Genomic DNA, 21,732 nt, shown 5'->3' with positions numbered 1-21,732 from the left:
TTTCACCTGTAAAGACCTTTACAATTTGGTTTTGTGCACTAGATACAACAGCGATATTGAAAAATCTGCCTTGGATGCCCACTTTGGCCCTCTGCAGATTCTCCGCCTAGTCGAGACTTGCCAGGCGATTGATGAAAAGGTGCATCTCCTCCTTCTCCCCCCCTCCCACTCCCCGGTTAGCGGGTGAAAAAGGAGCAGATCCCTCCTAAGAGAAATAGCCCACCTGAGCCCAACTCTCCGCCTCAAGAGCCTCCATAACCGTGGAACACCTCCGAGCCCACGGAATAAAGGTGCCGGCGGAGCACGGAGGAAGTGAGAATTAACGGAGGTCACCTAAGCGAGGATCGGTGATGGCTAACGCGATATAGTTGGGCGCGGCTCTTTTCGTGCTCTCGCGAGATGTCGCTGCCGGCCTGCCGGTAGCCATAGCAGCGAGTTGACGAGAGGGGATTCCCTCCGTACGGCCCTGTCCTCTTGGGCACCGGCGGTGAGTCAGTGGTGGCGGCGGCCAGCGATTCCGGCGCGGGGCAAAGTGCGAGGGCATCACAAAAGGGAGATTGATTCGCCTCTTCCTCCTCGGGGTGGCTCGTGAAGGGCTTGGAAAGACACGGGCGGCCGGTAGGGCTTCCCTTCAAGATGGAGGGTCTTTCTCGCCGCCCCTTATTCTTGGGCCTTCGTGCTGCAGGCCCGCTGCTCGCTTGGCAGGTATTCCGCCTCCCCGAATCCCCTTGCCGCTGCGGTTGAACTGGGGGTCGCGTGCAGTTTCCTTCTCAGTTTGGTCTGCAGGGCGACGCTGCCGGCGGGCGAAAATTTACCACTCCCACACGGAACCCCATGGGGAGAAAAGCCGGGCGCTTCAGCAGGCGCCCTGGCGGGAGTGGGGTTAGGGAGCAATGCTGAATGGTCACCTTGTAATTTGAAGATTCACTGCTGCCTCTTGCATTTTTTAATCCTTCTGGAGCCGGTTATGACGTTTTCCCTACTCTAAATTTGTGTGAACTCTTCTGTCAGTACACAATAAAACTGACTTAAATATCCCACATCTCCGCCGTTATGAAGTTTTTTGCTAGTTCTTCCCCCCCCCCCGGACATGTACTGTAATATTTAGAGAAACATTTACTTTGTAAATCCTATATTGGCGGGCCAACCTATTCACATTTATTCAGGTTTCACCGATTTTTTTTGCTAAATGTACTACTACCTCAGTGTTGAGCGGGATTACTGTTAATGTACGTTGAAATTATAAACTTTTTTTAGCTATTAAGTGTTCGTTCTAGTTCAATGCATTGTATTATATACTGCTCAAAAAAGGGAACACAAGATAAGACATCCTACTATTAAATACAGCACATTGTGTTGTTTAAGTGTTCCCTTTATTTTTTTGAGCAGTTTATTTCTGAACTTTTAGTCAGTTTTCAGAGCAGGTATGCAAGGCTACAGACTTATGAATTAAAATATATGTTGGATGGAATACTGTCATTGTCTGGCTTCATACATCATACTAGTTATAATTTGTTTTAAGCATGGTTTGTGGAAGAAATCATAAGGCCACCCCATCAAGAGATAGAATTTGTTCAATTTGCTGAGCTAAGCCAAATCTCATTATGCATTTGATTTATGTTATAGAACAGATAAATTGATTTAATACTGTAGATTGAAGTGGGGGATAGAGTTGTTAAATACAGTATTACATATCTTTGAAGTTATCCCTTATGGATCTTGTGTGACTGCTTTGCAAGTGATGAGCTCCAAACAGTCAAGACAGAATCTAGTGAGTACATTCTACAATATGTCACAACACATCTTATCCTTTTTCTGTACAGTGTGAAGAAGTTTCAGATCCTTGATTATCATTGGGTGTGATTTTGGCATTAAAACTGACCTGGTTGCCCAGATCCATGTAAAGAAGAAATGAAACTTTTTATCTCCCATTTTTCAGTTTCTAAGTAAAGTATCTGAGTTAAGATTAGGGGACCAGAAGGCAGTGCTGCAGATTATAGCAAACAAGGAAGCCTCTGCTTGTGCTTGCTGAGCTGTCTTTCAAAAGCACCACTATTTCACATAACTTCTCCCTTTCGGCTTTTTTAGACAGTTAAAAACATCAATACTTATAGATGAAATAAAGAATGCAGAGTTGGGCACTGCTAGACACAGCAGATGCTAACAATGAGAAAATTCTTGATGTTCTTTTGGGTGCTGAGTGCCAGAGAAATAATCTTGCCGTGGTTATCTATGCTTTGTTAACTTATGTATATTACATGTGAAGTTGTTTTGCAAAACTGAATTTTACTTCACTCAAAAGAAAACCTCTATATTGCTAACCAGTTGTATGAGACAGCACAATTCAAAGTATAGTTATTAAAGTCCTTTGTGACTTAAAGCTATACTGTACATCTAAATAATCATTTACATATCAGACCATCTGTTTACAGAAGAAATCTAAAAGAGTCTTTCAAATGAATTTACCAGGTAATTGATCTTCCATGTGTGATACTATCTGAAATTCAATGTAGAGAAAAGTAAAGTCTTACACTTAGGCAAGAAAAATGAAAACTACACATATAGATTGGGTGAAACCAGGCTTAGTAGCAGTAACTGTGAGAGGGATTTTGGAGTCTTAGTGGATAATCAATTAAATATGAGACAACAGTGTGTGGCAGCAGCCAAAAACCCAATGCAATCCTAAATTGCATTAACAGAGATTCGGTCAAGATCAATCAATAACACTGTAAAGCCTTAGTAAGACCACACCTAGAATACTGCAACCAGTTTTGGTGTCCACACTGTAAAAAAGATGTTGAGACTAGAAAAAGTGCAGAGAAGAGCAACAAAGATGATTAGGCTAAAACATATGAAGAATGGTTACAGGTCCTGGGCATGGCTAGACTAGTGAAGAGAAGGATCAGGGAAGACATCTATAAAAGAGATATCTAAATCAAATTGAATCTTTATTATATAGATCATCATATAGCTAAATCCATATTAAGATATTCTTAGACCATCAGAAAAATCACAAAATATGTGCAAGCTTTCACAGAATCAGAATTCTACAGTGGGAAGGTGGCCTCAGAGATCATCTAGCCCAACCCCTACTTCATGCAGATTTTTTTTCCTGCTATTTTTAAATCTGAAAAAACTGCAAAAAGAAATCAGTTGAAAGTGTACAGGGAAAAAGTGGCAATAGTAAGTAATGTATTTTTGTGGTCAGTCAAAGGTTGAAATAAATCCTCAGGTTATGTTGCACTCATCACCACAGGGTGAAATTGGATTGGTATTATATGTGTTATTCATTACCTCAACTAATTAGATGAAGAGAACATTAAATATGGAAAACTCTTTTTAAATAATTAAACAACTGGGTATTTTACAAATATTCTATGTGCATTTTGAAAATTGCACCAATGGTTTGTATTTGAGTGTCCAAAAATATATATATTCTGGACTGACAGTGAAGCAAAGTGGCAAAATATTCTAGGAACAATAAACACAATGCAGAAACATGGTGGGCAGCCTTCAGAGCAACTCTTATGAGTCTTGCCATAAGTAATTTGAAGAGTCTTGTTTTATGTTAACATGCACTGAAAAAAACTCTTGAATCCTTTGTCATTTTTGTTTGTACTTTTAGCTCTCCTAAACTGAAAATAATCAGTGTAGACAGAAAAATAGGATATTTTTAAATAAAATAATCTTTGAATCTTGGGCAACATTTTTGAAACATCTCATAAATAAAAGGTTTTTTCTATAAGATTGTATGTCAAAGGCTGTGATTTGGGGCTTTCATTTGTTATTTTAGATTTTTGTGGTATTAGGTTTCTACCACACTCAGAATAAATAATAGTATTTTAATCAGTCATTAATGAGGACAGTAATATACTGTATAATGAAAATAACTAATAATAATAAAAATAATAGAAGAAGAAGAAGAAGTTGGAAGGGACCTTGGAGGTCATCTAGTCCAACCCCCTGCTCAGGCAGGAAACCCTATACCATTTCGGACAAATGGCTGTCTAGTCTCTTCTTAAAAACTTCCAGTGTTGGAGCATTCACAGCTTCTGGAGGCAAGTTGTTATTATCTCTAGTATTTTTATGCACAGTGCATAGATTGTAAAAGCAAAACTATTAGGATAAAAACAAATAGTAATATAACTATGAAAAATTTTAAAAATTCAGTCCAAAAATAGTCTCTAGAATTATGCCCATGACTCATAATAAAATCAACATCTAGGCATTCACATATTATTATTCTAAATTTTAACAGCTTCACATAAGTCCAAGAAAGATTACAGTAGACTTACAAGATTTTGGGTAGATTTATGATTAAATTTAAAAAGATCCAGCAAATTCTTCAGACAAACTGTCCTCACTATTAGGAAGTTTCTCCTTAATTTAAACTTTGAGGCACTATTCATTATTTGCATACCCTATTACGCCCCCCAAGAGTTTTCTTCATTCATCCTAGTTGAGATCTATGTACCACCCCAAGCTTGCATAAGCAAGGCATTGCAAACCTTAACTAATCAAATCCTGTGGGCTGAACAGAGTTATAAGGTAACGGTAAAGGTTCCCCCGCACATGTGTGCTAGTCGTTTCCGACTCTAGGGGCCGGTGCTCATCTCCGTTTCAAAGCCGAAGAGCCTGCGTTTGTCCGAGGACGTCTCCGTGGTCATGTGGCTGGCATGACTAGACGCCAAAGGCGCACGGAACGCTGTTACCTTCCCACCGTAGTGGTCCCTATTTTTCTACTTGCATTTTTACGTGCTTTCAAACTGCTAGGTTGGCAGAAGCTGGGACGAGTAACAGGCGCTCACTCTGTTACGTGGCACTCGGGATTCGGCCCGCCAAACTGCCGACCTTCTGATCGACAGGCTCAGCGTCCTAACCCACTGAGCCACTGCGTCCCTTTTGAACAGAGATATCCAGACTTCCTATTCATTGTATTAGATTTTAACAGTGCTAACCTAAGCCAAGAGCTGCCAGGATACATTCAGTATGTCAACTGTCTCACAAGAGGCAAGAATATTTTAGACCAGAGGTCCCCAACCTTTTGGGCACCAGAGACCGGTTCCATGGAGAGATTTTTCTGCAGACCGGAGGGGGTGTGGTTTTGTGTGCTGCCTGCATCCTATGGATGGGGCTTTCCTTGTTTGTGTAGACTGGTTGCTGGCATGCCGCGGCCCAGTACTGGTCCATTGCTCAGGGGTTGGAGACTCCCGTTTTAATATTTAGACCACTGCTTCTATACAATAAAAGATGCCTATCGCTCTCTGCCAAGAGCGGCTGTGGGATACTCTGATTACTGTATGATTCACCTTGTACCTGTTTATAGGCAAAGACTTAAAATCATAAAGCCAATAATTAAAACAGTTAAATCCTGAAGAGGCAAAGCTAAAGCTACAGGCTTGCCTCAACTACACAGACTGGAACGTTTTTGAAGCTGCCTCAGGGGACTTGGATGAACCCACTGTCACTGTGACATCAGCTTATGTGTGCTGACCAAAACCTTACGCATTTACATTAATAATAAACCTTGATTCACAGCTAATCTATGCTGTGTCAAAGGGAAAGGAGATAAAATCACCCAGGAATATATTAACAAGGAAGATCAGGGCAGCGAAGAAAAAGCTGAGGAATCAGCTCTCCACAAATGAACCAGAAAATATGTGGAAAAGCCTAAAAAAATTACCTTCCTCCCATGCAGAAGAAAATTGGCAACTGGTAGATGACCTGAATGTGTACTACTGTAGGTTTGAGCGGAGACTACTGTAAACTATCACTCTCCTCTCCCTTACAACAGCCAAGTCTTCTACACCCAACTCCATTCCTCTGGGCTCCCCATCTCTGGTGAGCACCGAAAAAGATGTACGAGGTCTATTTCCAGACAAAAGGCTGGAAAAGCACCAGGCCCAAAGATGGTAATTCCCTCTTGCTTGAAAGTGTGCTGATCAACTGGTTCCCATCTTGACCCTCAATTTTAATAAACTTCTTGGTTCAAACACTCTACTATCATCTGAGTACCTAAGAAACCCTCCATCAAGGAGTTGAATGACTACAGACCGGTGGCTGTAACATCTGTACTTATGAAAAACTTCCAAAAGTTAGACTCCTTGCAATTTGCCTACCATACAAACAGATCAGCAGATGGTGCTGTCCATATGACATTGCATTACATCTTACAACATCTTGAATCCTCAAAGACCTAAGTAAGGGTCCTTTTTTAAGACTTCAGCTATCAACGCTGGGGAAATCAGGAGATTCAGGCAATTCAAAAGAGTATAAAGATTTATTGCAAGCTTTGCTCGCTACAAGAATTTGGCCAAGTGATTATTAAGGGAATGTATGGGAATTAAAGGAATTCAAGGTGGACTGGACTTAGCTCTCTTGTGGACATGCAGGGACTCATGACTTATGCCATGTTTGGCTTCTCCCTCAGGCTCAGCCTGATCATCATCTACATTAGCTTACCATTCAACACAAATCATTCCTGAAATCCCTCTGTAAACTGACTCAGTTAGGTGTTGTTTGACCACACTTGCAGATAGATTATAAGCTTTCTAACAAATGGGAAGCAGTAGGTGAAGCTAGGGAAAATCATATCAAATACCCATTCAATTACCACAGCAGCCCCCCAGTACTCTCTCCATTACTCTTCTCTATATATGCCAATGACTGCATCTCAAAGATTCCCTCTGTTAAAGTACTGAAGTTTGCAGATGATACAAAAGTCATTGGTCTTATTCAAGACAATGAGTCTCATATAAACAAGGTGTAGATCAACGGGCCCTGTGGTGCAGCCAGAACAATCTGGAGCTGAACATTCTTAAAACTGTAGAGATAACAGTAGATTTTAGAAGAAGCTCTCGTATTCTACCACTTTTTACAATATTAGGTGACACAGTATCAAATAGTAGAGACCTTCAAGTTTCTGGGTTCTGTTATCTCGCAGGACTTGAAATGACACCTAACATTAGAACCATTATTAAAAAAGCACAATAAAGAATGTTCTTCCTGCATCAACTCAGAAAGCTCAGATTGCCCAAGTATCTACTGATACAGTACTACAGAGGAATTATTGAGTCTGTCATTTGTACCTCAGTAACTATCTGGTTTGGCACAATAACCAAACAGGACAGGTACAGACTTCAGCAGATAGTTAGGACTGCAGAAAAAACAATTGCAACAAGCCTGCCTTCCATTGAGGATGTGTATACTGCATGAACCAGAAAAAGGGTGAGAAAATATCTACAGACCCCTCACATCCTGGACATAAACTGTTTCAACTTCTCCCCTCAGGATGCCAATATAGGGCATTCCATGCCAAAACAACTAGACACAAAGATAGTCGGGGGCCATCACTGCTAAACACTTAATTCCCACAACATTGTCTTAGGCCCAGGGGTAGGCAACCTTGGCTCTTTTATGACTCATGGACTTCAACTCCCAGAATTCCTGAGTCAGTTATGCTGACTCAGGAATTCTGGGAGTTGAAGTTCATGAGTCATAAAAGAACCGAGGTTGCCTACCCCTGTCTTAGGCCTAAAAATATTTACCCATGTAGTAGACTGTATTGGTATTACCATTCTCATCTTCTCATTTCTCATCTTGATTTATGATCCATCACTTTGCAAAAAGTGGGGGCTTCGTATGTATGAAAGACTGGGGATACTAAAGAATTAATTCCCTTCAAGTTAAACTGTTCAATTCAGACACAATAGATCCTCCTCATCCTCCTGAACTTGGTTAGCACAGACAAATTTGTGTGCTATTGAATGGCTTCCAAGTCCTCCATATCTAAAGCATGTTGTCTTTTAATCAGCCTACTATCTCACTGATGCTGTTGCAGGTGAGATTATACTTACAAACATTTCAAATCTTTCTCACCAGTGTCTTTTACCAAATATAAGTTAATTCCAAAAAATTATTTGGTTCTTGTCTTACCTAGCTTCCATAAGTATGCCAAAAATTTATCTGATGCCACCAAGTTTGCCTCTTTTCCATACCTGGCTTTGAAAAAAGGAAGGTGGTAGGAGTCAACCAGTCTTGCTTACTAAGTAAATGTGTTGAATCCAGTTGAAGCTGGCCTTTGGTTTCCTACCCAGGAATGAACAAAATAAGATAATACACAAGCTGGAACAAGCTGAACAAAATAAGATAATACACAAGCTGGAAAATCTTTTTTAAAAAACCTTACTGGTCACAATTGCTATAGACAAGCTACTTACTGACCTTGTCTCCAAACATTGACACTAATTGCTGTCCCTCAGACAATACCTGGATATTGATATGCAGGCAACCACCACAACAAAAAGCAAAAAAAAAAATAGTTCCTGTTGAAAAGCCACAGGGAAGAGTCAAGAAGGGGGGCACCTCCTTGAAACCCCAGAGCGCGCTTGGTGCCTTCCCCTGTCCTGATCCTTCCTAGGACCAAGCACCTCTCCTGGCTGGCTCGCCAAAAATGATATGCAGGTTCTGAGGTTTTGCTTGATAACAAAATACAGGAAACCAGAATCTGCCTTCAAACTTACATGTTTATTCAGCTGAACATGTTTATTCAGAAGACGGGCTTCTCTAAAAAGAGACAAAAGCCCCAAATAGCAGAAATGTCTTATTTTTATACCTACTTTGATTACATAAGCAATTCACCCAGCAAAGCTGACAAATAAGATTAAGGGCTGGCACACTATAGATAAGAAAGCAGAAAACAGAGGTAGCTAGTATGTTCCCTTTTGGGTGTTTCCCCAAGACACCAGCTGTCCCCAGGTGGGTTAGACTATCGGATGTTTCCTTTGCTGTCCTTTCATGACCCAGCATTCATAGGCCTGCAAGTGACCAGAAAGAGAGGGGACATCTGCACGTATTCACTATTGATACTGTCCCCTAAGTCCTGGTCATCAATATCACTCTCCAAATAATATTTGTTCCAGCCCTTAAGGGGCAGTTCGGGAGCCTTTTGCAGAATACCAGCCCTATTGAGGAAGAGATATTCTCTATAAAGATTCTTTGTAACATGGGTGTCAAACTTGCTACGTCACGTGACATGTAACGTTTCACAACTTTTTTCGCATTGCCGGAGCTAGGGTGGGTGCGGCCTCCACATGATGCAACCAGCCCGCGGCCTGGCAGTTTGACACCCCTGCTTTATAGGGGTGTGTGTGTCTGCCCCTGGCATTTCTAGTCCCTCTTTGTGAAGCCCACTCCCTTCTGTGCTTTATTTTTTTAAAAAAATAATAACAGCAACAACAATAATACAATAGGATCCCTTTTCTCTAACCCTAACCCTAACCCTAAATATTTTAGTATACCGGTACTATTTGGTTCAGAATATTTTTCTTGTTTTCCTGCTCTGAAAACTGAGCGTGTCTTATGGTCAGGTGCATCTTATGGTCCGAAAAATAGGTAGTTCAAAAACAGTAACTGAGAGGGACCTTGGAGTCCTAGTGGACAATCACTTGACTATGAGCCAGCAGTGTGTAGCAGCAGCCAAAAAAGCTAATACAATCCTGGGTTGTATAAACAGAGGAATAGAATCAAGATCATGCAAAGTACTAGTACCGCTTTATAAAACCCTGGTAAGACAACACCTGGAATACTGCAACCAGTTTTGGTCACCATACTTCAAAAAAGATGTTGAGACTTTGGAAAAAGTTCAGAGAAGAGTAACTAAAATGATCAAAGGCCTGGAGACTAAACCATATGAAGAACCGCTGCAGGACTTGGGTTTGGTTAGTCAAAAGAAGAAATAACGGTGACATGATAACAGTATTCCAGTATTTGAGGGGCTGCCACAAAGAAGAAGGGGTCACGTTATTCACCAAACCACCAGAAGGCAGGACAAGAAACAATGGTTGGAAACTGACCAAAGAGAAGCAACCTGGAATTAAGAAGAAACTTCCTAACAGTGAGCACAATTAACCAGTGGAACAGCTTGCCTTCAGAAATCGTGGGTGCTCTTTTAAGAAGAGACTGGACAGTCACTTGTCTGAGATGGTATAGGTTCTCCTGCTTCCAGCTCTATTGTATTCTATGAATGTTGGAGGGAAGGGGTCTAGTGGTGTTAGTTCTCTAATATTTGATATAGATTCCTCTTCTTGACTGATTTAGTGTCTATCAGGCTCCTTCATTGCTAATCTTTTCTTTTTGGAGGGCACTGTGTCAACCCTTCAAATTCTGTAGGGAAAGTGGTTTGGTCCTCAAACGGAAAATATTTACTCTTTCTTTACATTGTATGATATAAACTTTTCAGTTCTATGCTGTCCTGATCAAACTATTTTTTTTTGTTTTATATTCCAGTTACTGATGTGTTGCTTGGCTTGTTTGAAAACAAATTTCAGATTAAAAATTAACAGATCATACAAGTCTAAGCATGATTTTTAAGACTTGTGGTCTGAGAAGTCTGTATAAATTTCTAAGGTTTCTGGAGCTGCCAGTCATTTAGCAAATGTTTTTGCACTACTTTTATTCCACTTAATTCATATCTCTATGTTGTTATTTTTCAACATTGGAACATAGACTGTTCCTTTTCTTACTGATTCTCAGAGGGATATCATAATATTAGGGGCTGGGGAATCACATTCTAAATGTGAATATACCTTCCCTTACTGTAAGGATTAGGATATCATGCAATGTGATCCAGTAATCAACTACTGATCTTCTCATCTAGGGAGCCATTGAGAATGCACAGCAAGATATTTACAAAATCTAACTCTCCTGAAACTTGAGTGTCAGGCCCCTCAGATCATTATCAGGACACTGCCTTTCTATTGGGAGGGGGGGAAATCCTTGATTCATGGAGCTTACATTCCAGATTCCTATGGAGAAAAAATCTTTACAGCATCGGACTTTCCTTTCACCACCAGACACATCCACAGCTGAGCGTCCTTTCGGCTTTGGCCCAGTTGCTTCATTCTTTCTGGCGCTACTAGTACTAGCCCTCTGCTCTTCCCCAGTAGCATATTGGACGCCTTCTGACCTGAGGGGCTTATCTTCCAGCGTCATATCGTTTTGCCTTTTGGTACTGTCCATAAGGGACGCGGTGGCTCAGCGGGTTAGGACGCTGAGCTTGTCGATCAGAAGGTCGGCAGTTTGGCGGGTCGAATCCCGAGTGCCGCGTAACAGAGTGAGCGCCTGTTACTCGTCCCAGCTTCTGCCAACCTAGCAGTTCGAAAGCACGTAAAAATGCAAGTAGAAAAATAGGGACCACTACGGTGGGAAGGTAACAGCGTTCCGTGCGCCTTTGGCGTCCAGTCATGCCGGCCACATGACCACGGAGATGTCCTTGGACAAGCGCTGGCTCTTCGGCTTTGAAACGGAGATGAGCACCGGCCCCTAGAGTCGGAAACGACTAGCACACATGTGCGGGGGAACCTTTACCTTTACCTTTTTACCTTTACTGTCCATAGGGTTTTCATGGCAAAGATACTGGAGTGGGTTGCCATTTCCTTCTCCAGTGGATCACGTTTTGTCAGAACTCTCTGCTATGACCTTTCCGTCTTGGGTGGCCCTGCACGGCATAGCTCATAGCTTCATTGAATTACGCAAGCCCCTTTGCCATGACAAGGCAGTTATCCATGAAGGGGCATATTTTACTAGTATCATACAAATAATATCAATTCATTATTCAGTATCCTGTTTTTCGTGCTCTTATTAAGGTTTGATTTCCCATCAGTATTTGAAATATCTTTTTCTCAATATTAATTACATTCATGTAGCTAAAAGTTTTATTCATATCAATCCTCATCTTCATATTTCCCATATCAAAAAAAGAAAAAAAATGCTATCTTAGTTCTAAATCATATATTTCATTATAAAAGTCTAATTATATCTAAGGGTTATCCGTTCTTTTAATCTTATTCAAACAAGTATTTAAACATAATGTCCCCTGTAAAAGGTCAAATCTTCTGTTTTTAAAATCTGACTCTCACTTTCTTTCTTTGCCAAGTAGCTTTCCAAGCCAGGGCAATTAGATTGCGCAGGAATTTTCTATTTTTGTAAAAATTGCTTGGCATGAGGAAGACAATTTAGGTAGGGTATTTTTTGGGGGGGGGAATTTGCCCATTTATATTCCTTAAATCACTACCAGTTCCTTTCTCCCTCCATTTCTCTTTTTATTCCCTGTCTCCCAAGTTGTGAGATTTCCCCTAACAGCTCTATATTCCATTTTTTAAAATCTTCCTTGCCGTCAGATATATTTTGCAGACCTAAGGGGTAAAAGATCTTTTGCATTTTCATTGTTATAACTAAGTCTTGCAGTATTTTGTTTGTATATAGTCATTTAAATTTCCCTTCTTTTATCTTTTATTTCCCTTCTTCCATCTCTAAATCCATTTCCTCTTCTTTGTCTTCTGATTTCTGATTTATTTGTTCATACTTTGTAGTCATTATCTGGAAACATTCTAGTTGTTGATTTAATTTGCAGATTTGCTCATTTATATTGTCTAAATTGTTTTTAGTCTCATTATGATTTCTTTTTATGTCCTCTTTGTATTCAACAATTGTTTGGTGAATTAGTTGTAGCATAGAACAGGGCTTTTCAACCTTTTCACCCATTGTACCACTTTTAACATATGGCAACATCCGAGTACCACCAGTTGCCTAGCAAGGTGTCAAAAACTTGATGGCCAAAAAAAAAAAGGAAAAAAGTGATGAAGAACAGGTAGTCCTTGACTTACAACAGTTTGCTTAGTAACTATTCAAAGTTACAGTGGCACTGAAAAAAGTGCCCCCCCAAGACCTGCCTGCTTGCCCGGTGGCGCTCTTCCTCCTGTCTGTGGTTTTCATTGTTGTGAGCATTTCTGTTGAGGATTGGACGGGGGTGGTGGTGGAGGGTGTTTGGTTTTTATTCCCCCTGTCTGCTGTGTGGTTGCAGCAGGTTTTGGTCACTTCACATGACCCTGGGACACTTTGACTGTCATAAATATGAATCAGTTGCCAAGCATCTGAATGTAAATCACAAGACCCTGGAGATGCTGCAACATTCCAGCTGATCGGTGCTTCTTCTGGGCTCAGAAGCACCAGGATCAGTGCTGCTTTCCAGCTGGAGCCTGGCGCTGATCCTGGGGCTTCTGCTGAGCCCTGACAGCCCTGCAGCTCCAGCCATCTCTTGCTCAGGCTTGTGTGGTGCTGCCACCAGTTCAGCTCATTCCCCTCCCCCGCTAGTTTTCTAGGATGGTTGTGTACCACCTGCCAGGTGCCAGTGTACCACAGGTGATACCCGTACCACTGGTTGAAAAGCCCTGGCATAGAATATATTTCTTTTTGAAAGGTATTTGTTTTTTCTTGAGGCATCTTTACTGGAGATCTAGTATCACCAGTCTCAGTAAGAGTAGATCAAAGTTTCCTCTATTTTTCTGATCTTTATATGTATCCTTTATAATCCAGTAGATTCCAAAATATAGGTTCAGTCCTGGAAGCAATATTTTATAGTGATCCTTTATCTCAAGTATCCAGAGATTGTTGTAATCCACAATGTTTGAAGTGTTTAAAATGTTCAGCTTCTCTGAAAACAGCTCAAAAGTCTCTCCCAGCCAGGTGTAACCCAAAGTCAATTTTTTCTTTCTCTCCCACTAGCTCCTGAAGTTAAAAGTCCAAGCTCAGTAGGTATTTATAATTCAAGAAGGTCAGGGTGATAAGTATGCCGAAATATTTTTCTTTATTGCCAACTGTTTTCCCAAGCTAGGAATCACCAAACAGCCAGGAAGCAATTTATAGTGCTATACACAAATCCACCAGTAGATGTCCATCCAAGTCCATTTTCCACTCTTAAAACAAAGGATTGATTTCTTATAGTTCGCCTCAATGTTTTTTTTAAAGAGAAAATCTTAACAGTTATCTCAGTTCTCAAATTTATCAAAACTGTAGCTTTATGTTACTTCCACTTCAGTATTGTATGTTTCTGTCCCCCATAAAATTAAAATGCCACTTCTGTTCAGAGGTTTTTAGCTTCTTGGGAGCCTTTCCCAGAAAATTCAATTGTAAAATAGTAAAGAAAGGATCAATATTCTCACCCACTTCCAAATATGGTGTTTATGAGCATTAATTGGTACTTTTTCTTCTTTGGTTGTCAGCAGCTAATGGCCGGCCATAGAAATGTAGCCGGTCTTTCCCCTGCCGGTTTGGAGGGCTTTCCTTGGATCGAATGGAAAGACTTCTATCTCTCTGTGATCAACAAAGCACCCCTCCTCTTCATTGCCTCATCAGGGCAATTTTAGGCCCTTTTTAGGGGCCCCTCAGCAGGATGAAATTGGGCATGGAAGGCAGAGCCCTGCCTTCCTGCATCCCATCCTGCCATGATGCAAACACTGTCACTTTGGCCTTTAAACAAAAGGACGAATGGTTTCTTAGTCATAAAAATCTCTGCTCCATGCAGGAGGGGCTAACATGGGTAAGAGGCAAGCTGTACATCCTAGCCAGCCAAAGACTAAAGACTGCAAATATGCCATGACTCAAAGTTGGCAGGATATTTCGGGTTTGTAAAGACCCTACACCTGTTAAAAAGACAGTTTTGGTGGCCTTCTATCAAAAAGGACATTGAGGGTTATGTGGCTAGCTGCCCTTCATCTGCAACAGCAAAATGGAGACAGGAAAACGCCTGGCCTTCTGCAACCAGTCATAGACCCTTCAATACCCTGAAGAGAGATTTCTAAGGATTTTATCATAGAGCTGCCAGAAAATGTGGGAAACACCATTATTTGGGTGGTGACAGACCTGTTTTCAAAGCAGGTCCATTACATTCCTTGCCAAAAGATCCTGACAGCAAAGACTCTAGCAAAACTGTTCCTCCATCATGTCTACTGCCTACACAGAGCCCCATGTCGCATAATTTCAGACAAAGTTCTTCAAAGTTCTGGAGGGTATTTTTGGACCTCCTGGGAATGGATCAGGGCCTGAGTTCTAGTTATCATCCTCAAACGAATGGTGAGACAGAATTCGGTTCTGGAACAGTACTTAAGATGCTTTATCAACTACCAGCAGGACAGTTGGGCTGAACACCTACCATTTGCTGAAGTACTTATAATAACGCTGTTCACTCCAGCACTGGGTTCACCCTTTTCAAGTGGCCATAGGACAAGAGTTCAACCCAATGCCTGATCTGCCCACTAACAAACCCACAATCCCTTCACTTAAGGAATGGATGAATCAGCTGCAGAATACTTGACCAGTTGTCAGAAAGTCTTTAGATGAGGCTAGAGTAGCCTACAAGGCTCAGGCAGATAAAAAGAATGGAACCCAAACCATTCCAAATTGGGGACAGAGTATACCTGTCTACTAGGTTCCTGCAATCCTTACAACCCTGTAAAACACTGGGGCCAAAATTTGAGGGATCCTTCCCAATCAAATGCATTATAAACCCGGTCACAGTGGAGTTGGAACACCCCAAAGCCCTAAGGCAAATCCACCCTGTATTCCACTGCAATCTCCTAAAACCTGAAATAACCTTGCCTTTACGGCCAGTAACTTCCCCAGCACCACAGCCCATCATGGTAGAGGATGAACAACATTTTGAAATTAAGGAAATCCTGGACTCATGCAGAAACCATGGAGCCACCCAGTATTTGATGGCCTGGAAAGACCTCCCAGCATCGCAAAACGAATGGGTTCACGAGACACATGTTAGAGTCCCTAAGTTACTCAAACGTTTTCATGCACGTTACCCGGATAAGCATGATTAATCAATGGATTTTCTTTTCTCCGCTTTATTACAAAAGTGGACAAAATTGCTCAGATCCGGACCTGTTTGGACTCTGACTGGGCAGAGTCTGGCATGGAGGAATCAAGCAGTCTTGAGCATGTTATCTGGACTGAGTTCGACCCTGTTTCTCCCGATGACGTGGACAGGATTATGAGGAGACTGAGCTCGACCACTTGTTTACTGGACCCGTGCCCCTCCTGGCTGGTTTATGCGGCTTGGGAGGAGACACGAGGCTGGTTCCAGGCAGTAATAACTGCTTCCTTGAAGGAGGGTATCTTCCCCGCTGCCTTGAAGGAGGCAGTGGTGAGGCCCCTCCTCAAGAAGCCTGCCCTGGACCCGGCTGTTTTAAATAACTATCGTCCGGTCTCCAACCTTCGCTTTTTGGCGAAGGTTGTTGAGAGTGTGGTGGCGCATCAGCTTCTTCTGTTCCTGGAGGAAACTGATTATCTGGACCCGTACCAATCGGGTTTCAGGCCCGGGTACAGCACGGAGACGGCATTGGTCGCACTGGTGAATGATCTCTGGCGGGCTCGGGACAGGGGATGTTCCTCTGTCCTAGTCCTTTTAGATCTCTCAGCGGCTTTCGATACCATCGACCATGGTATCCTACTGCGGCGTCTCAGTGGATTGGGAGTGGAAGGCACCGTTTTACGGTGGTTCTCCTCCTACCTCCTGGGCCGATCGCAGTCGGTGTTGACGGGAGGGCAGAGGTCCGCCCCGAGGTCTCTCGTTTGTGGAGTCCCTCAGGGGTCGGTCCTCTCTCCCCTCCTGTTCAACATCTACATGAAACCGCTGGGCAAGCTCATTCGTGGTTTCGGGGTGGGGTATGATCAGTACGCTGATGATACCCAACTTTTTCTTTCCACCCCGAACCAACCCAGTGATGCACTTGACGTGATGTCCCGTTGCCTAGAAGCGGTCCAGGTTTGGATGGGGAGAAACAGGCTCCGACTCAATCCTGCCAAGACTGAGTGGCTGTGCATACAGGCATCTCGAGTGAATCATTCTATTCCACCTTTAATGATGGGGGGTGAGATGTTACCCCCCCCGTCAATAGGGCTCGCAACCTGGGTGTCCTCTTGGATTCACAGCTCAATTTTGAAGATCATATAGGAGCCGTGACCAGGGGGGCTTTTGCCCAGCTTTGTCTGGTGCGCCAGTTGCGGCCCTATCTGCACCGAGATGCCCTACGCACAGTCACCCATGCGCTTGTGACCTCCTGGCTAGACTACTGCAACGCTCTCTACATGGGGCTGCCCTTGAGGACCACTCAGAGGCTTCAGCTGGTGCAGAATGCAGCTGCGTGAGTTGTTATGGGAGTTTCCCGATACTCCCATGTAACACCTCTTCTCCATGAGCTGCATTGGCTTCCAGTTGCCCTCCGGGTGAGCTCTAAATGGCTTGGGTCCGGATTATCTAAGGGAACACCTGCTGCCGGCATCAACTTCCCATCGTCCTGTGCGCTCTCACAGGGAGGGCCTTCTTAGGGTACCGCCGGTTAAGGAATGCCGGCGGGTTATCCCCAGGGGAAGGGCGTTCTCTGTGGGCGCGCCAGCCCTTTGGAACCAGCTTCCCACGGAGCTTAAGACCGCCCCCGACCTTCGCTCATTTCGTAGGGACTTGAAAACTTGGTTTTTTGAGTTGTCTGGCCCAGTTGTCTGGTTTTAATTTTTAATTAATGTGGTTTTAGTTAAGTTCAGGGATTAATTTAATCTTAGTTTTAATCGTTTTTAATTGTATATGATGTATTTTAACTTTTAATTTTCCCTGTAAACCGCCCTGAGTCCTACGGGAATAGGGCGGTATATAAATTTAAATATAAATATAAATAAATAAATTATTTTATTTATTTATTTATTTATTTAGTTATATTTATATACCGCCCTATTCCCTGAGGACTCAGGGCGGTTTACAGGGAATTAAAAATCCAAAATACAAAAATTAAGAACAAATTAAAAAGTATTAAATTAACCCTGTAGTCAGTTAAAAAGAACCCCAAATTAAAAATTCTTCCTCAGTCTGGGCCCGAGAGCTGAAAAAGCCAGGTCTTCAGGCCCCGGCGGAATGATCGGAGGTCAGGGGCAGTCCTCAGCTCCACCGGCAGCTGGTTCCAGAGGGCAGGCGCTCCCACTGAGAAGGCCCTATCCCTGGGTGTCACCCGCCGGCAATCTCTCACCGGCGGAACCCTGAGCAGACCCTCCCTGTGGGAGCGCACTGGGCGAAGGGCGTTTGATGCCGGCAGCAGGTGTTCCCTCAAATATCCCGGACCCAGGCCATGTAGGGCTTTATAGGTGATAACCAGCACCTTGAATTTCACCCGGAGGGCAACCGGAAGCCAATGCAGCTCGCGGAGTAGAGGTGTTACATGGGAGTATCGGGAAACCCCCATTACAACTTGCGCGGCCGCATTCTGCACCAGTTGAAGCCTCCGAGTGGTCTTCAAGGGCAGCCCCATGTAGAGAGCGTTACAGTAGTCCAAGCGGGAGGTCACAAGCGCATGAGTGACTGTGCGTAGGGCGTCTCGGTCCAGATAGGGACGCAACTGGCGCACCAGGCGAACCTGTGCAAAAGCCCCCCTGGTCACGGCTCCTATGTGATCTTCAAAATTGAGCCGTGAATCCAGGAGGACGCCCAAGTTGCGAGCCCTATCAACGGGGGGTAACACCTCACCCCCCATCATTAGAGGTGGAATAACATGGTTAACCCGAGACGCCGATATGCACAGCCACTCGGTCTCGGTCCAAAGCAGGCTTCTTGAGGAGGGGTCTCACCACCGCCTCCTTCAGGGCGGCAGGGAAGACACCCTCCTTCAAAGAAGCAGTTATTACTGCATGGAACCAGCCTCGTGTTCCCTCCCGAGCCGCATAAGCTAGCCAGGAGGGGCACGGATCCAACAAACAGGTGGTGGAGCTCAGTCTCCCCATGATCCTGTCCACATCATCAGGGGAAACAGGGTCGAACTCAGTCCAGATAACATGCTCAAGACCGCCTGATTCCTCCACATCAGACTCTGCCCAGTCAGAGTCCAGGCCGGTCTGGATCCGAGCGATTTTGTCCGCCAGATGATGACTAAACTCCTCGGCTCGTCCCTGCAAGGGATCCTTTCTCACCTCCTGGTTAAGGAGGGAGCGAGTCACCCTAAACAGGGCGGCCGGGCGATTATCTGCGGATGCGACAAGGGCGGCAAAGTAGTTAGACTTCGCCGTCCTTATCGCCGCAAGATAAGACCTTATAAAGGTTCTTAACTGCAATCGGTCCACTGAATCCACTGAAATCCTCAGTGGATTTCTTCTTCTTTTAAGGGGGGCGGTATGTCAGGCCCCTCAGATCTTTATTGGGACGCTGCCATTCTATTGGGAGGGGGAATCCTTATTCTGTTGGGAATGGGGAATCTTTGGGTTCTGGAATGTGTTCTGCACTTTGATGTATCTCTTTGGGTGTGAAAGTGGGGAGGAATGTGCCTGGGGCCATCTGCCTTATCGCTCTTTCAACTTCCAGTTCCCATAACAACTTCGCACCTGTGGGTTGGCTGGAAATGGACTGGGCAGTTGGGTACTTGGGAGGGGTTTTGAAGAGAGGGGTTTGATGTAACGTTTTTGTGCTGGAAATATTCACATCTTGCATTTCTGCTTTCACTATCTCTCAATAAAAGTTCCTTTTGAAACAATGCCAATTTCAAGAGTTCTGCTTTCTTGGGAGAACTAGCTGAGGCAGGACTTTACACTGAGAATAACATTTTTCAAATCATAACATTTTAACATCCTGACTGCTGCAAGACAGATACTCCAAAACCCCATTAATTGAATATACCTGCCCATGTGGCGATAAGGAGATTGAAACCATTATGCATATATTATACTATTACAAGGGACGTGGTGGCTCAGTGGATTAGGACGCTGAGCTTGTTGATCAGAAGGTCGGCAGTTTGGCAGGTCAAATCCCGAGTGCCGCGTAACAGAGTGAGCGCCTGTTACTTGTCCCAGCTTCTGCCAACGTAGCAGTTCGAAAGCATGTAAAAATGCAAGTAGAAAAATAGTGACCACTGCGGTGGGAAGGTAACAGCGTTCCATGCGCCTTTGGCGTCTAGTCATGCTGGCCACATGACCACGGAGTCCTCCTCAGACAAGCGCTGGCTCTTCGGCTTTGAAACAGAGATGAGCACCGGCCTCTAGAGTTGGAAATGACTAGCACGCATGTGCGGGGGAACCTTTACCTTTACCTTATACTATTACAATTACAGTCAGTGTTATAGAAGGTGCAGCTTACATGGGCAAATGTGGGGCTCTCGTTAGGGTGCATGCTGCTTCATTCAGTTGAAGTTTTTAGGCGGTCTTCAATATAGCCCATTTTAGTAATCCAAACAGAAAGTGACCAAGAGATGAGTGATCACATTAGATGAATCTGTGCAAAGGCCATCCTAGCCAGAGCTGCCACTTGCTCCTTGATCCCCAAATTATGCACCAGCTCAGTCTGAGGAAGTGCCATCCTGTCCTGCTACGTATGCATTGAAATCCAAAGATCCCCAAATAGATCAGTTGCTTAGGAACCATTTTTTTCCCTGAAAGCCAGAAATTCATTGTGCCAAAATTTACAGCTTCTATCCAGGAGTTACTCAGTGTAATAATACTGGATTGTTCCCAAACTCTTGTTGATTTTCACCATTCATTGCTAGTTTTGTAATTTTGTGTACTTATCTATAGAAAATAAAAAGAAATATTTTGTTCAGAATATTTTGAAACCAGTTTAATTATGTGAGATGAATTAGTCTTTTTATGTATTTAGAACAGAATTATAACAGTCAAGACAATAGTTTAATAATTCGCCTACAGTAGAAGAGCTTTGGATTGCAATCTATATTTCATCTCTATATTTTTTTTAAAAAAGAACTTGCATTATGATTGAGTGAAGCAGAGAGAAAGAATGTGTGTTATGGGACCATATTCTAGAGTGCGATAGCACACTGGCAAAGGCAGTCTTTGTCACTTTAAAAAAATAGCCTGTTTATTGGAGGGGGTGTGATTTCTTAAGAATCAGGTGCGTGTCTATAGCAATGATGTCATCTTTCCTACTGGACCTGCTTGAGAGAGAGGGATTCATGGGAGGAAATTATTTCCTAAATGCTGGCTGAGAGGAATAAAGAGTAATTGAATACAGGCAGTTTGTGAGTATGAATAATTAACTACCGTTTTCAGGAATGAATAGCCAGGTGAAGATGATACAATAATCTTTATAGGAAGAGTACAAATATGGAGAGTGAGGTGTTCAGATACACGTATACTTGCTACCAATGCTTAGAGGTAACCATTCAGATTTTCCTTCCTAGTGACAGGAACTGTCATGCAATTTTTTTAAAAAAGCATGCTGTGTAGCTTAATCCTGAATTTTGCCTGTTTCAGACCTGGAGGCAATGTTGGAGCGCTCAAATATATAATATAGCTCTGTAAAAAAAATTAGTCCTTAAGCTCTACTTGTAGAATTGAAGTTTTTAATTAAGGTATTACAAATATAATGCATACAAAATTGTTTACTTGTAGCTGCTTTCATTTATTTTGTGTGTCTTTTGTATATTACCTATATACCTCTATCATGAAGTAGATACAGTCTTATTTTTATTATACTATATATAATCTGATATATATGTGATATAATTGATTTTGAATTTAAAATATGAGAAGCTAAAATGTATCCGAATATACTATTCATTAATTTTCTTGTGATTTGCTAGGCAATATATGCTATTTGTTTGCATTTATTTGGGGAGTAATAGAGGCCTCACAAGACTTTTCAGGACTTCCAACCTTAGTAAAAACTTGATGCTTTCTTGGGAGGTATAGAAATTTTGTGTAAAATAAAGATCACTTCAGTATATAGACTAGAAAAACAGTAATCATGCATGTAACTTCAGTGAATTTTGTAAATATAAATACGAGGTCATGTTTGCTTTTGACAGAAAATTATTATAGCTAATATGAGAGGAGGGGAATATTATGTACTATGGGAATTTACTATGGGAATGACCAGAAGAGGGTATGGAAAGAAATGTACCT

At 42.7% G+C, this 21,732-nt stretch overlaps 1 protein-coding gene across 10 annotated transcripts in view; it reads left to right on the top strand.

Annotated features, from left to right (window-relative positions):
- Positions 1–428: 428 nt before the first annotated feature.
- USP54 (ubiquitin specific peptidase 54) overlaps positions 429–21,732 on the top strand; it is a 158,955-nt gene continuing 137,651 nt past the window's right edge. For 8 of the 10 annotated variants that reach the window (XR_014492701.1, XR_014492702.1, XR_014492703.1 and 5 more), the window contains exon 1: positions 429–705. The gene's annotated coding sequence lies outside the window, so the exon portion shown is untranslated. Of the gene's footprint in view, positions 706–20,771; positions 20,847–21,732 lie in introns of those variants that run through there. The other 2 variants (XM_083364161.1, XM_083364162.1) reach the window with 2 other exon arrangements.

The sequence above is a fragment of the Vipera ursinii genome (genome assembly GCF_947247035.1).
Source record: "Vipera ursinii genome assembly, chromosome: 5".
Lineage (NCBI taxonomy): Eukaryota > Metazoa > Chordata > Lepidosauria > Squamata > Viperidae > Vipera > Vipera ursinii.
The sequence above is the reverse complement of the archived record's forward strand: the minus strand, read 5'-3'. Positions and strand labels throughout refer to the sequence as shown.